General features: G+C 41.5%; 1 protein-coding gene across 1 annotated transcript in view; it reads right to left on the bottom strand.

The window, feature by feature from the left end:
• chrfam7a (CHRNA7 (exons 5-10) and FAM7A (exons A-E) fusion) overlaps nt 1-12,296 on the bottom strand; it is a 61,751-nt gene that overhangs the window by 34,667 nt on the left and 14,788 nt on the right. The window lies entirely within an intron of this gene.

Raw genomic sequence — 12,296 nt, 5'->3', positions numbered from 1 at the left:
TCCACCTGAAGTTCATGATTCTAAAGTCAACTTTTGGTGGAAGGACTTGGATATTCATTTCCACAAATTTCTCTGAGGACTTTCTAGGTTCTCCAGCAGGACCCTATGGTTGACTTCCACCTGAAGTTCGGTATAGAATTCATAGGACGACCTAGAGATTCCAAGAGAAGCGTTTTGTCCAAAAATCTCTAGATCCTTCACTGCGACTATATCAGGCATGGGCAAACTTCGGCCCTCCAGGTGTTTCGGACTTCAACTCCCAAAACTGTTAGGAATGGTGGGAGTTGAAGTCCAAAACACCTGGAGGGTCGAAGTTTGCCCATACCTGGAGTATATGATGAACTTTGAATGAAGAATGTGGAGAAACGAGTGGTTCCTAGAGATAACATTTTCATCCAATCTGTGAATAATCACAACCACAAAAGTCAAAACTCCAAAAGTGGAAGGCCAACTGGAATATCTTCTATTAGCTAGTTTCAGATGTATAGCATTGACCAATCTTGACTAACAATCCAATCATTCGGTTGCTCGGAGTAGTGAAAGAGATTCTTCATTTCTAAGAAGTGATGTGGAGAACACCTTTGTTTCCTATGAAGGACTGCAAAGAAAAAGTCAAGGGAGGTCTACAGCTGATGGTGGGCAGAGTCAAAGCCAATGGAGGTCCACCTGAAGGTTGACCAAGCCCAAAAGGGATAGAGTTTGCTGGACATTCCTGCAGCATCTTGTGATGTTCATGTCTTAGGAGACGTAATTCAATCTGGGCTTTCACGTCAACATGGGAAGATCTACTCAAGGTTCTTGACTCTGGTCCAATTCATTCACTCACCACACCACAAGCTGCCACTGATACTCCTATTTTGTAAGCCCGTCAGTCCTATTTCTCTGTGCTTCCTCACATCGCCAGAGTCAATCCATCACCAGCAAACCCTGTCAGCCTTTGAGCCAAGCAGTTATTTAAGAACCGTGGTGGAAATGGACTTGTTCCCTCTGCCCTGCTCTCACCGCGGAGTCACTCATTAGTCATTATCGGTGTGGTTTCCTTGGAGGCTTTGTTAATAATGGCTTCATAAAGGTGTTGCTTGTTACCGCCGCAGTTCTGGGCAATGCCTCATCAATGTTAATGGCAAGGCTATTACTTGCAAGCCATACAAACATTTGTGTAATGCATCAGTCAAGCAGGGAGCCGTTAATCCATTATTAAGCTTTGCACCTAGTATCCACCTGTTCCTTGGAATCAACACTGGGATAAAAACGATCCGAAAAGGGAAGATAGAAGCGATGCATAAAAAGACTAATGCATATAAATGCTTCTCTAAATGTGCATACATGGGCTACTTTGCAGAGAGGGAGCATTAATAGTGCCTTGTTGAGGTGTAACCAAATAGTGCAATGCTCACTTGCATGTATGATGCACAGGGACAACAGTACGGCATGTGAGAAACCACTTCTTTGAAGCTTCAAATGAATACAGACATTATTATTATTATTATTATTATTAATTTCACACCGGACCAAAATATTTGTTACTTTTAATGTCTTTAATCTCATCATGCACCGTCGCTAATTCGTTTTTAATTTGTCCTATTTCCTCCTTTATTTCTTTTTTCATTTCCAACATCTGATCTTGAAAAATTTGGAAGTCTCTTTGTTGTGTTGATTGTCTTTCTGTCACTGCTTGAAGCTCTTTATTCTTCCAATGTTTCTGAGCCCCATTGTTTTACATGGGGAAGAATGTGTTTTGTCCTGTTGTAAATCAGCCAGAGGCTGATGGTTTACCTGAGGATTTAGAGAGGATTGTGGACTTTCCTATGACTCTCAAGTCTGGGAAATTCAGGTCTAGGAAATGATGAGAAAACTGGCTTGGAAAGTGCAAGGCCTCAAGGCCAGTCCAAGGAGTTAAAAGTAGATAAGGTTTCGAGTGAAAAGCTGAGTGATAAGGAGGGTTCCCAGAAGCCACTTGTAGCTACAGAGATCAACAAAAGTCTCTGTTTACAAATGAGAGCCGAAAATAGAGTACACCGGGTTGAGAGATTATGTGGGAAAATTGGGGAGGAAATTCACAGGAGACATCATGCTTTCATGGGTGTCTATTAAACAGCAAGTTGTTAACTTTAACGGCAGTTCAGGCAATGCTGTGTTAGAGTGAGAAGCTAAGCCTGAGTTCTCTTGATTTTGGTTCAAGTCAAGCCTATCAGAATGTAGAATGACCCTCGATTCATTTCAAATTTCATAGTTTATACATGAAGTCGACTTACACATATGTATATACCAGGCATGGACAAACTTTGGCCCTCCAGGTATTTTGGACTTCAACTCCTACAATTCCTAACAGCCGGTAGGCTGTTAGGAATTGTGGGAGTTGAAGTCCAAAACACCTGGAGGGCCAAAGTTTGCCCATGCCTGGTTACACAGTATTTAACTAGATAGCCAATGTATATCAGCAAATTTATTTCTCAATCTGTTAAGTGTTAGTCGTGTCTTTTTAAGCTCTTGCTTTTAAATATTTCAATGGCTGGGATACTTTTGGTTTCATACGAATGTTTGTTTAAGGGCCCTGAGGTCGACTTATACATGAGTAAGCATTGCATATGCGGTACTCCATAACAGCAAGTTGAGTGGTTGGCTACATATGCCAATATCCAAAAAAAGATGTTTTAAAAGGGAAAAAAACAATTCCTAGGACTACTTCTGTGTTTGCGCTTGCTTTTAGCAGCCTCTTTACTCAAATGTCAAGAACAGCACCAAGGGAAAGGGAAGGAAGTGAAGAACCATGTCCTTCCACTTGTTCCCGAATCGCAAATTTGTACAGTTTGGCAGGGCGCACAACGTTGTGTGAGCGTTGAAGATGCATGTTGTGGAAAAACGATTTTTCTCCCCCTCGTTTTTAAAAATGCAGCGGGCACGAACGAGCGTGCTTCCTCGGAAATAATTGTTCCCCATCGGATTGAAGTGTCGAAGAGCCTCTTCCCACAAAACGCATCTCCCGGGCAATTGTTGCTCGACCGTAAAAACAACGCAGCCGGCTGACAACGTCTGCCTAAAAGGGAAGGCTTTCACAAGCTTTTCCCCCCTCCCGAAGACTTTGGAGCATTTCTCGTCGAGGCCAGAGAAAGATTGACATCCTGAAGAAGTTTTGCTCCTTGCATTTCGGAAAGGATGGAAGTTGTAGTTCACCCTGCATCAAGACACAGCACTGTGGCACCCACCAACAATGGACCTGGACCACATTTGGCATCAGAACCCCCATGACCAACTAAAAGTACTAGAGGGCTTTGGGGGGATTCACCTTGATTTCAGGGAGTTGTAGTTCACTCGCATCCAGAGATATGGATCTGGACCAAATTTAGCACTCATACCCAATATGCCCAAATTAGAATACTGGTAGGTTTTGAAGGGAATTGACCTTCATTTCTGGGAGTTGTAGTTCTCCTAAACCCAGAGACATTGTGGCCACCAATGGTGACGGATCTGGATCAAATTTGGCAACAGAATCCCCATGACTAACTGAACCTACTGGAGGACTTTGAGGGGATTAACCCACCATTGTGAGAGTTGTAGTGCAACCTACAGCCAGAGACCTCACGGATAATAATAATAATAATAATAATAATAATAATAATAATAATAATAATAATAATTTTATTCTTGTACCCCACCCCATCTCCCCGAAGGGACTCGGGGCGACTCACATGGGGCCTTGCCCAAACATCACAATATAAAAACAAAACAACAAAAACACAAGTTTACAACAATAAATCAACAATCAACAACAACGGACCCCACCGATGATGCATCTAGAGAGCAAACTTGCCCAAGATGACAAACTTTAACCACTGATGGAGTTTCACGGTGTGAGTTGTAGTTCACCCACGACATTATGCATTTTGGAAAATACAAAAAAATGACTTTTTCAAATAATATCTAATAAAATAAAAATGAAGAGCATTGTTGTGACTCAGCCTCTGTGTGATTCTGATGAAGATTCTGGGATGCAGTTTCAAGATGATGGGATTCAGGTTCAGGATGAGTTTCAAGATGACTGGATGGGAATTATGGGATTCAGGTGCAGGGTGTTCCTGCTGTGGAAAATGAAGAGCAGGGAGGCTTTCCCATGGGAAGAAATGATGTTGTTAACGAGGATGGTTCTCAGGTGCAAGAAGCAGAAAGGGAGAGTAGCTCCCAGCCTCAGTCTGATAATACTAACGAAGCCTGTGGCCTTGATGATGAGGCCGCATCTCTCGATCGGGTTAGTCATCTGGGATTTCGGGAGTTGCGCAAAAGTCTTAGAATACCAAATAAGAGGGAGGTCAAAGGGCAAAGAAATGCCTTCATGTTATGCTATTAAAGCAGTCGGCTGAGAGGGAAATCTTCGTCAAAGCAATTTCCTCGCTTGAATCAAGAACCAAGACTGCTTTCCTGTGTTATCTTATGGTTTGGATGTATCTTTGTTTCTGGGACTTTGGTGTCTATTGAAAGGACTTTGCTTTATGTCTATTGTCTCTATGGATTTGTTTCTTGCAGCCTTGTCTTTGCAACTATCTTTTGGAACTAAACTTTTGACTTTTATGAACTGCCTTTTCTCTATTTCCTAATAAACTACAAAAGACGACATTCTGTGTGCAGCCTGGTGTCTTTAGCAAGGTGAAGCTAACCTGAGGTGCGACAAGCATGACTATTTGAGCAGTTGGTGAGGAAAGGAGACTGACAAGAAATAATATGGAGGATTGGATCCAATGCTTTGGAGCACATCTATAGATGGAGTAAACTTGAGATGGATTCATTGCAACATGGGGTGCATTTACACTACAGAATGAATGCAGTGTTGAACCACTTTAACTGCCATAACTCAATGCTGTAGAATGCTGAGAGTTGTAGTTTGATATGGTCTTTAGCCTTCTTTGCAAAGAGGGCTGGTGCCTCACCAAACTCCAATCCATAGAAGCCACGAACTATTGATGCCACTATTGAAACTATTCCATGCATAGCTGCTTCAGAAAAGACACCCCATGGTTTGCCCATGCCTGGTATATACCCATGTGTAAGGCGACTTCATGTGTAAACTATAAAATTTGAAATGATTTGAGGGTCATTCTACATTCTGATAGGTTTGCCTTGAACCACGAACAAGAGAACTCAGGTTTAGCTTCTCACTCTAACACAGTGTTGCCTGAACTGCCCTTAATGTTAACAACTTGCTGTTTCATAGACACCCATGAAAGCATGATGTCTCCCGTGAATTTCCTCCCCAACTTTCCCATGAAATCTCTCAACCCTCACTTATCTCTGGGGTTTGGTTCCAGGACCACCCGCAATAAGTGAAAATCCGCGAAGTAGGGACACTATGTTTATTTTAATAGTTGTACATTTCCAGATTTTTGTGCCCAAATTTGTTTGGGTTTTCTTGGAAAGATTTGTTTGGAGAAGGAGGTCTTCTTCTGAGGTTGAGAGAGAGCAGCTTGACCAAGGTCTCCCTGTGGCTTTCCAAGACTGAGAAAGCAAACCAACGCTGGTCCTGCCATCAATAATAAATATAACAAGGGACCGAGGGAGCATTTATATTTTATCACCTCCCCATCTTGTTTCAGGAAAATATTCACACAAATGGCCTGTAGTGGAAACGTCCTCCCAGTCCCATGCGCCGCGAAGAGAATGGTAGTTCTAGGCGAGGTTAGCAACCTACTGAGGATGAATAATTCAGATTTCCCTTCAGGCACACGGAATAACCTGGGAGGGAGGAAGGGAGGGGAAAAGGGAGCGAATCTTTTTTTTAAAAAACCCAAGGATAAAATGTGCAGAAAGAAAAGCTCATTATTCAGAATAATAAAACCGAACTGACAAACTCAGGAGCATCGTGTGTCATCTCCACGTCTTTCTGGAAGGCAGCATTTCAAAGATGCATTGGGGGAAAGTAGTACATATGGTTGAGACAGAATATGAGAAAGATGCTTTGGCCAGAAAACACCCTGATCTACAGGCTTCTACAAACAAGGAGTATTCCCCTTCCCCAATTCTTGTGCATTGATTAAAACAGTTATTTATTATTATTATTGTTATTATTTACTACATTTATATCCCGCTCTTCTCAATGTACATACAATATATTATTAGCATAACACAATATAAGCATTTAATTACTGTATTGTACTATATCATTAGATGGTAATATTATTAGTAATAATAATTTTATTATTATTCTTGGCCCCAAGATGGGTTAGCAGCACAGTAATGTGTAGCTTTGTAATAAAAAGTTTAAGTACAACAAATGGAAGAACATTCCATACTTTTTGGATAGTGTCAGTTGGCAACTCCCAGGTCAGTAGGGAGGTCAATCTAATCCAGTTTGTAGCGTGAAACTTAAAGGAGCTATCCGAAGTTCTGAAGCTAGTTGAGATCTTGGATTCAGCACCATGGACAACATATTTTAAATTCATATTAAAAACCAGCCCCAGATTAAAGAGGAGGTGTAGATGCATCCATGGTAGCAACCAGAATCAAATTAGTCAATCCAATCCAATTTGTAGCATGAACCTTAAAGGAGCTATCCAAAGTGCTGAAGCTAGTTGAGGCCTAGGGTTCAGCACCATGGAGCACACATTTTAAATTCATATTAAAAACCAGCCCCAGATTAAAGAGGAGGTGTAAATACATCCATGGCAGCGACCAGAATCAAATGGATCAATCTAATCCAGTTTATAGAATGAACCTTAAAGTAGCTATCCAAAGTGCTGAAGCTAGTTGAGGTCTAGGGTTCAGCACCATGGACAACACATTTTAAATTCATATTAAAAACCAGCTGCAGATTGAAGAGAAGGTGTAGATGCATCCATGGCAGCGACCAGAATCAAATGAGTCAATCCAATCCAGTTTGTAGCATGAACCTTAAAGGAGCTATCCGAAGTGCTGAAGCTAGTTGAGGTCTAGGGTTCAGCACCATGGACAAAACATTTTAAATTCATATTAAAAACCAGCCCCAGATTGAAGAGAAAGTGTAGATGCATCCATGGCAGCAACCAGCATCAAACGGATTTTGACCCGTTGTTGAAACACAAGGAGAAGGTGTCCAAATGTGTCCTGAGATTGGGAAATTCAAAGACTGAGGATCATAAGAAAGAAGTCCTTGTTATAGTAATATACTGTATTTATATTCTGCTCTATCTCCCTGAGGGGACTCAGGGAAGATTACGGGGTATGGAAAACATTCAGTGCTATTATACAACTGACAACAAAGACAGACAGTGCATAAACAGAGGCAAGGCTTCCCTCTTTTTTCATCTCCGGCATCTCATAATACTAACCCACATATGGGGAGAAAGCACATGTTTTAAGCAATGCAGACCCATGGAGATGTGTTAGGCTATTGTTTTGGAAATGAACAAGCCACAAGAGGAAGCCACATAAACCACAAGAGATAACTTATTTATTATTTATTGTATTGTTTAATTGTATTATGATATGTTGTTTTTATATTTTGCTATATTGTATTGTCTTGGGCATGGCCCCATGTAAGCCGCCCCGAGTCCCCATTGGGGAGATGGTGGCGGGGTATAAACAAAGTATTATTATTATTATTATTATTATTATTATTATTATTATTATAATAACATGCTCCAGAGACTGATGGATAAGGTATCTCCATTGATCCTCCTGCTCTCCAACACTATGGAAATGCCCATGTTGGAGGGTCTGTCTTGTTGAAAACGTGGCTTTTGTGTGTGTCTATGGGCTAGCATTGCGAGTCACAACATTGTACTGTAGCGATGCTACACAAAAAGGAAATCGGGAAGATAATACGGGCCATCGACCGGTTGATAAAGAGTTCTGACCTCTGCAATGACTGAAACAGGGAGCCACGATAGTGTAATGTCAATATAATAACCAAGCACCGAACACACACCTTATCATAAAAATGTCTCATTCTCCAGACAAACATTCCGTAATTCCAGCGGAGTGAGATATTTCCTCTGAGAATTAAGATAAGGCCAAGTTGCCGGTGCCGCGATGGCTCCATCTCTTTGCGGTTGTTATTTACTCTCGCATGATCCTTCTTAAAAGAGACCCGGAGATTAATCCATTCATTACGGCTTATCTGATCCTCCTCTGCACTTTCGGCTTAATTATTATCCGCATCTTCCGATGATAACCCAAGGTTAAGTTGTCGCTTCCTGGCGGAGAATTATTGGGTGACGTCCAACCGACCGACAAACTCCAAAATAATTGTGAACGAGGAGAAGGCTTTCCAAAACCCAAACTCTCTAACTCACAAAGATTAAGTGCCTCGGCTTATATTAGGGTCGGCTTATACTAGAGTATATACGGTAATTACTGTATATACCTGAGTATAAACTGAGTTTTTCAGCCCCTTTTTAAGGCTGAAAAAGTGCCCTTCGGTTTATACCCGGGTTGGCTTATACTCGAGTATGTATGGTAATTACCGTATATACCTGAGTATTAACTGCGTTTTTCAGCCCTTTTTTAAGATTGAAAAAGTGCCCCTCGGTTTATATTCAGGTCAGCTTATACTTGAGTATGTACGGTAATTACCTATATACCTGAGTATAAACTGAGTCTTTCAGCCCCTTTTTAAGGCTGAAAAAGTGCCCCTCGGTTTATACCCGGGTTGGCTTATACTTGAGTATGTATGGTAATTACCATATATACCTGAGTATTAACTGAGTTTTTCAGTCCTTTTTTAGGGCTGAAAAATCGCCCCTTGGTTTATATCCGGGTCGGCTTATACTCAAGTATGTACGGTAATTACCGTATATACCTGAGTATAAACTGAGTTTTTCAACCTTTTTTTAAGGCTGAAAAAGTGCCCCTCGGTTTATATCCGGGTCGGCTTATACTCGAGTATGTACGATAATTACCATATATACCTGAGTATAAACTGAGTTTTTTTAGCCCTTTTTTAAGGCTGAAAAAGCGCCCCTCGGTTTATATCCGGGTTGGCTTATACTCGAGAATGTACGGTAATTACCGTATATACCTGAGTATAAACAGAGTTTTTTTAGCCCTTTTTTAAGGCTGAAAAATTGCCCCTCGGTTTATATCCGAGTCGGCTTATACTCAAATATGTACGGTAATTACTGTATATATCTGAGTATAAACTGAGTTTTTCAACCTTTTTTTAAGGCTGAAAAAGTGCCCCTCGGTTTATATCCAGGTCGGCTTATACTCAAATATGTACGGTAATTACTGTATATACCTGAGTATAAACTGAGTTTTTCAACCTTTTTTTAAGGCTGAAAAAGTGCCCCTCGGTTTATATCCAGGTCGGCTTATACTCGAGTATGTACAATAATTACCATATATACCTAAGTATAAACTGAGTTTTTCAGCCCTTTTTTAAGGCTAAAAATATGCCCCAGGTCGGCTTATACTCAAGTATGTATGGTATTAAACAATCCCTTGGCATTTCCATATTTTGCTTCAGTCTCCGAAGTTCCTCTTTTCAACGGCAAAGGAACAGAAGAAGATTCATGTCTTTGTCTTTGAGAAAATGCTTGAACTAATCCTTAAAGCCGGCACTCGCTTCCAGACATTGACAGGTTGGGCCCCGGCCTGGGTCAGCTTTTCAACGGGAAGCTTAGATGTGCAGCAGAAAGTTGCCAGGCTTCGTATGCAAACAAGGCTCCCGTCACAGCAATGTGTGGGAGGCACAAGAAGAAGGAAGGAAAACATCTTCGCCAAGGATCTTTGTACAGCGAGTTCTGTAGGTAAACTTGAATGACTTTGCTTCACTCGGAGGACTTTGTAAGAAAAAGGAACCGAATGCAAAAGCTGCTCGACCCAAGAACTCTGGAAGGACTGACAATGTATTCCCATACATTGTTATTGAAGGCTTTCATGGCCGGTATCACAGGGTTGTTGTGTGTTTTCCGGGCTGTCTAGCCATGTTCCAGAAGCATTCTCTCCTGACGTTTCTCCCACATCTATGGTAGGCATCCTCAGAGGCTGTCCTCAAAGAGACAAGAGTTCTTTCTCCCACCCTGGAACTTACACGGATATCTAAACCTCACTTGCCTCATTTCCAACAGATCTCACAACCTCTGAGGATGCTTGCCATAGATGTGGGAGAAACGTCAGGAGAGAATGCTTCTGGAACATGGCCATACAGCTCGAAAAACTCACAGCAACCCTGAACATTATTCGACAGGTATATAAACCCCACTTGCCTAGTTTCCAACAGATCTCACAACCTCTGAGGATGCTTGCCATAGATGTGGGAGAAACGTCAGGAGAGAATGCTTCTTGAACATGGCCATACAGCTCGAAAAACTCACAGCAACCCTGAACATTATTCGACAGGTATATAAACCCCACTTGCCTAGTTTCCAACAGATCTCACAACCTCTGAGGATGCTTGCCATAGATGTGGGAGAAACGTCAGGAGAGAATGCTTCTGGAACATGGCCATACAGCTCGAAAAACTCACAGCAACCCTGAACATTATTCGACAGGTATATAAACCCCACTTGCCTAGTTTCCAACAGATCTCACAACCTCTGAGGATGCTTGCCATAGATGTGGGAGAAACGTCAGGAGAGAATGCTTCTGGAACATGGCCATACAGCTCGAAAAACTCACAGCAACCCTGAACATTATTCGACAGGTATATAAACCCCACTTGCCTAGTTTCCAACAGATCTCACAACCTCTGAAGACGCTTGCCATAGATGTGGGAGAAACGTCAGGAGAGAATGCTTCTGGAACATGGCCATACAGCCCGAAAAACTCACAGCAACCCTGAACATTATTCGACAGGTATATAAACCCCACTTGCCTAGTTTCCAACAGATCTCACAACCTCTGAAGATGCTTGCCATAGGTGTGGATGAAATGTCACGATGTATTCAAAACATTGACTACAAAAATGCGTCGGATAATCCAGATCGTTGGATAAACAAGTGTTGGACAAGTGAGACTCTACTGTACTAAAAAAGTTAACGAAATGGGATCTTCGTACAAGGACTTCCCTTAATCCATTTTATGGGTTATGGATTTGGGTACCTTTCCGCCAGAGCGGTACCTATTTATCTACTCACATCTGCATGTTTTCGAACCGCTGGGTTGGCAGAAGCTGGGGCTAACAGCGGGAGCTCACCCTGCTTCCGGATTTGAACCTCCGACCTTTTTATCAGCAAGTTCAGCAGCTCAGTGGTTTAACCCGCTGCGTCACCGGAGGGCTCCAAAATGTTGTTAAACTGCACTAATTCTACAGTATAGATGCACACCAATAACAAAATGCATTTCATAAGAGGTTCAATGCATTCCAGAGGCTTAAATATGTATATATTATACACATTTCAAAGTGAGCATTTAGAAAACGTCACTTGTGATTAAGGACTTTGGACGGGATGACGGAGAGCGATGGGACGTGATGGATGGCCACAGAGACCATCTGAACTAGAACATAAAAGCGGCCGTATTTAACATCTTTGGCTAAAACAACAGCCTCAGCACTTCGGCACGTCAGAGGACGGGAACGCTCCCCATTAAGCCGGCGAAAGCGAGAGAATTACAACTCCGCGAGTCATTTTTATGCAACGGGCGCGCACGGTTCAAGCACCCTCTGCCCGCTTTTTAATTCTGCGCGAGTGCCAGGGCATGATATAAATATATCCAATTACAAAAGAGGGGCAAAGCTCAGCGTGTGGCACGTCGGCGTGCTGCATTTGCGTGTTCAGTGAGTTGAACTCGAACTCTTTCCACGGGTGAGCTCTCTCCAAGTCACCTTGTGGGGCATCCACACTGTAGAGTTAATAAACAAATAATGCACAAATATAATTAATTTACTGTATATACTCAAGTATAAGCCTAGTTTTTTCAGCCCTTCTTTTAAGACTGAAAAAGCCCCCCTCGGCTTATACTCGGGTGAGGGTCCTGGTTGGCTTATATTTGGGTCAGCTTATACTCGAGAATATATGGTACATTTATTATTTTGCTCTATTATTGTTGCTACTACAGTAGAGTCTCACGTATCCAACACTCGCTTATCCAACATTCTGGATTATCCAACGCATTTTTGTAGTCAATGTTTTCAATATATCATGATATTTTGGTGCTAAATTCGTAAATACAATAATTACTACATAGCATTACTGCATATTGAACTACTTTTTCTGTCAAATTTGTTGTATAACATGATGTTTTGGTGCTTAATTTGTAAAATCATAACCTAATTTGATGTTTGATAGGCTTTTCCTTAATGCCTCTACTGTATTACATTTATTTTACTCTATTTTTATTATTATTAATACATTTATTATTTCACTCTGATCTTATTATTATTATTG

Source organism: Anolis carolinensis, unplaced genomic scaffold (assembly GCF_035594765.1).
Source record: "Anolis carolinensis isolate JA03-04 unplaced genomic scaffold, rAnoCar3.1.pri scaffold_11, whole genome shotgun sequence".
Taxonomy (NCBI): Eukaryota; Metazoa; Chordata; class Lepidosauria; order Squamata; family Dactyloidae; genus Anolis; species Anolis carolinensis.
This window is presented reverse-complemented; position numbering and strand designations above follow the sequence as displayed.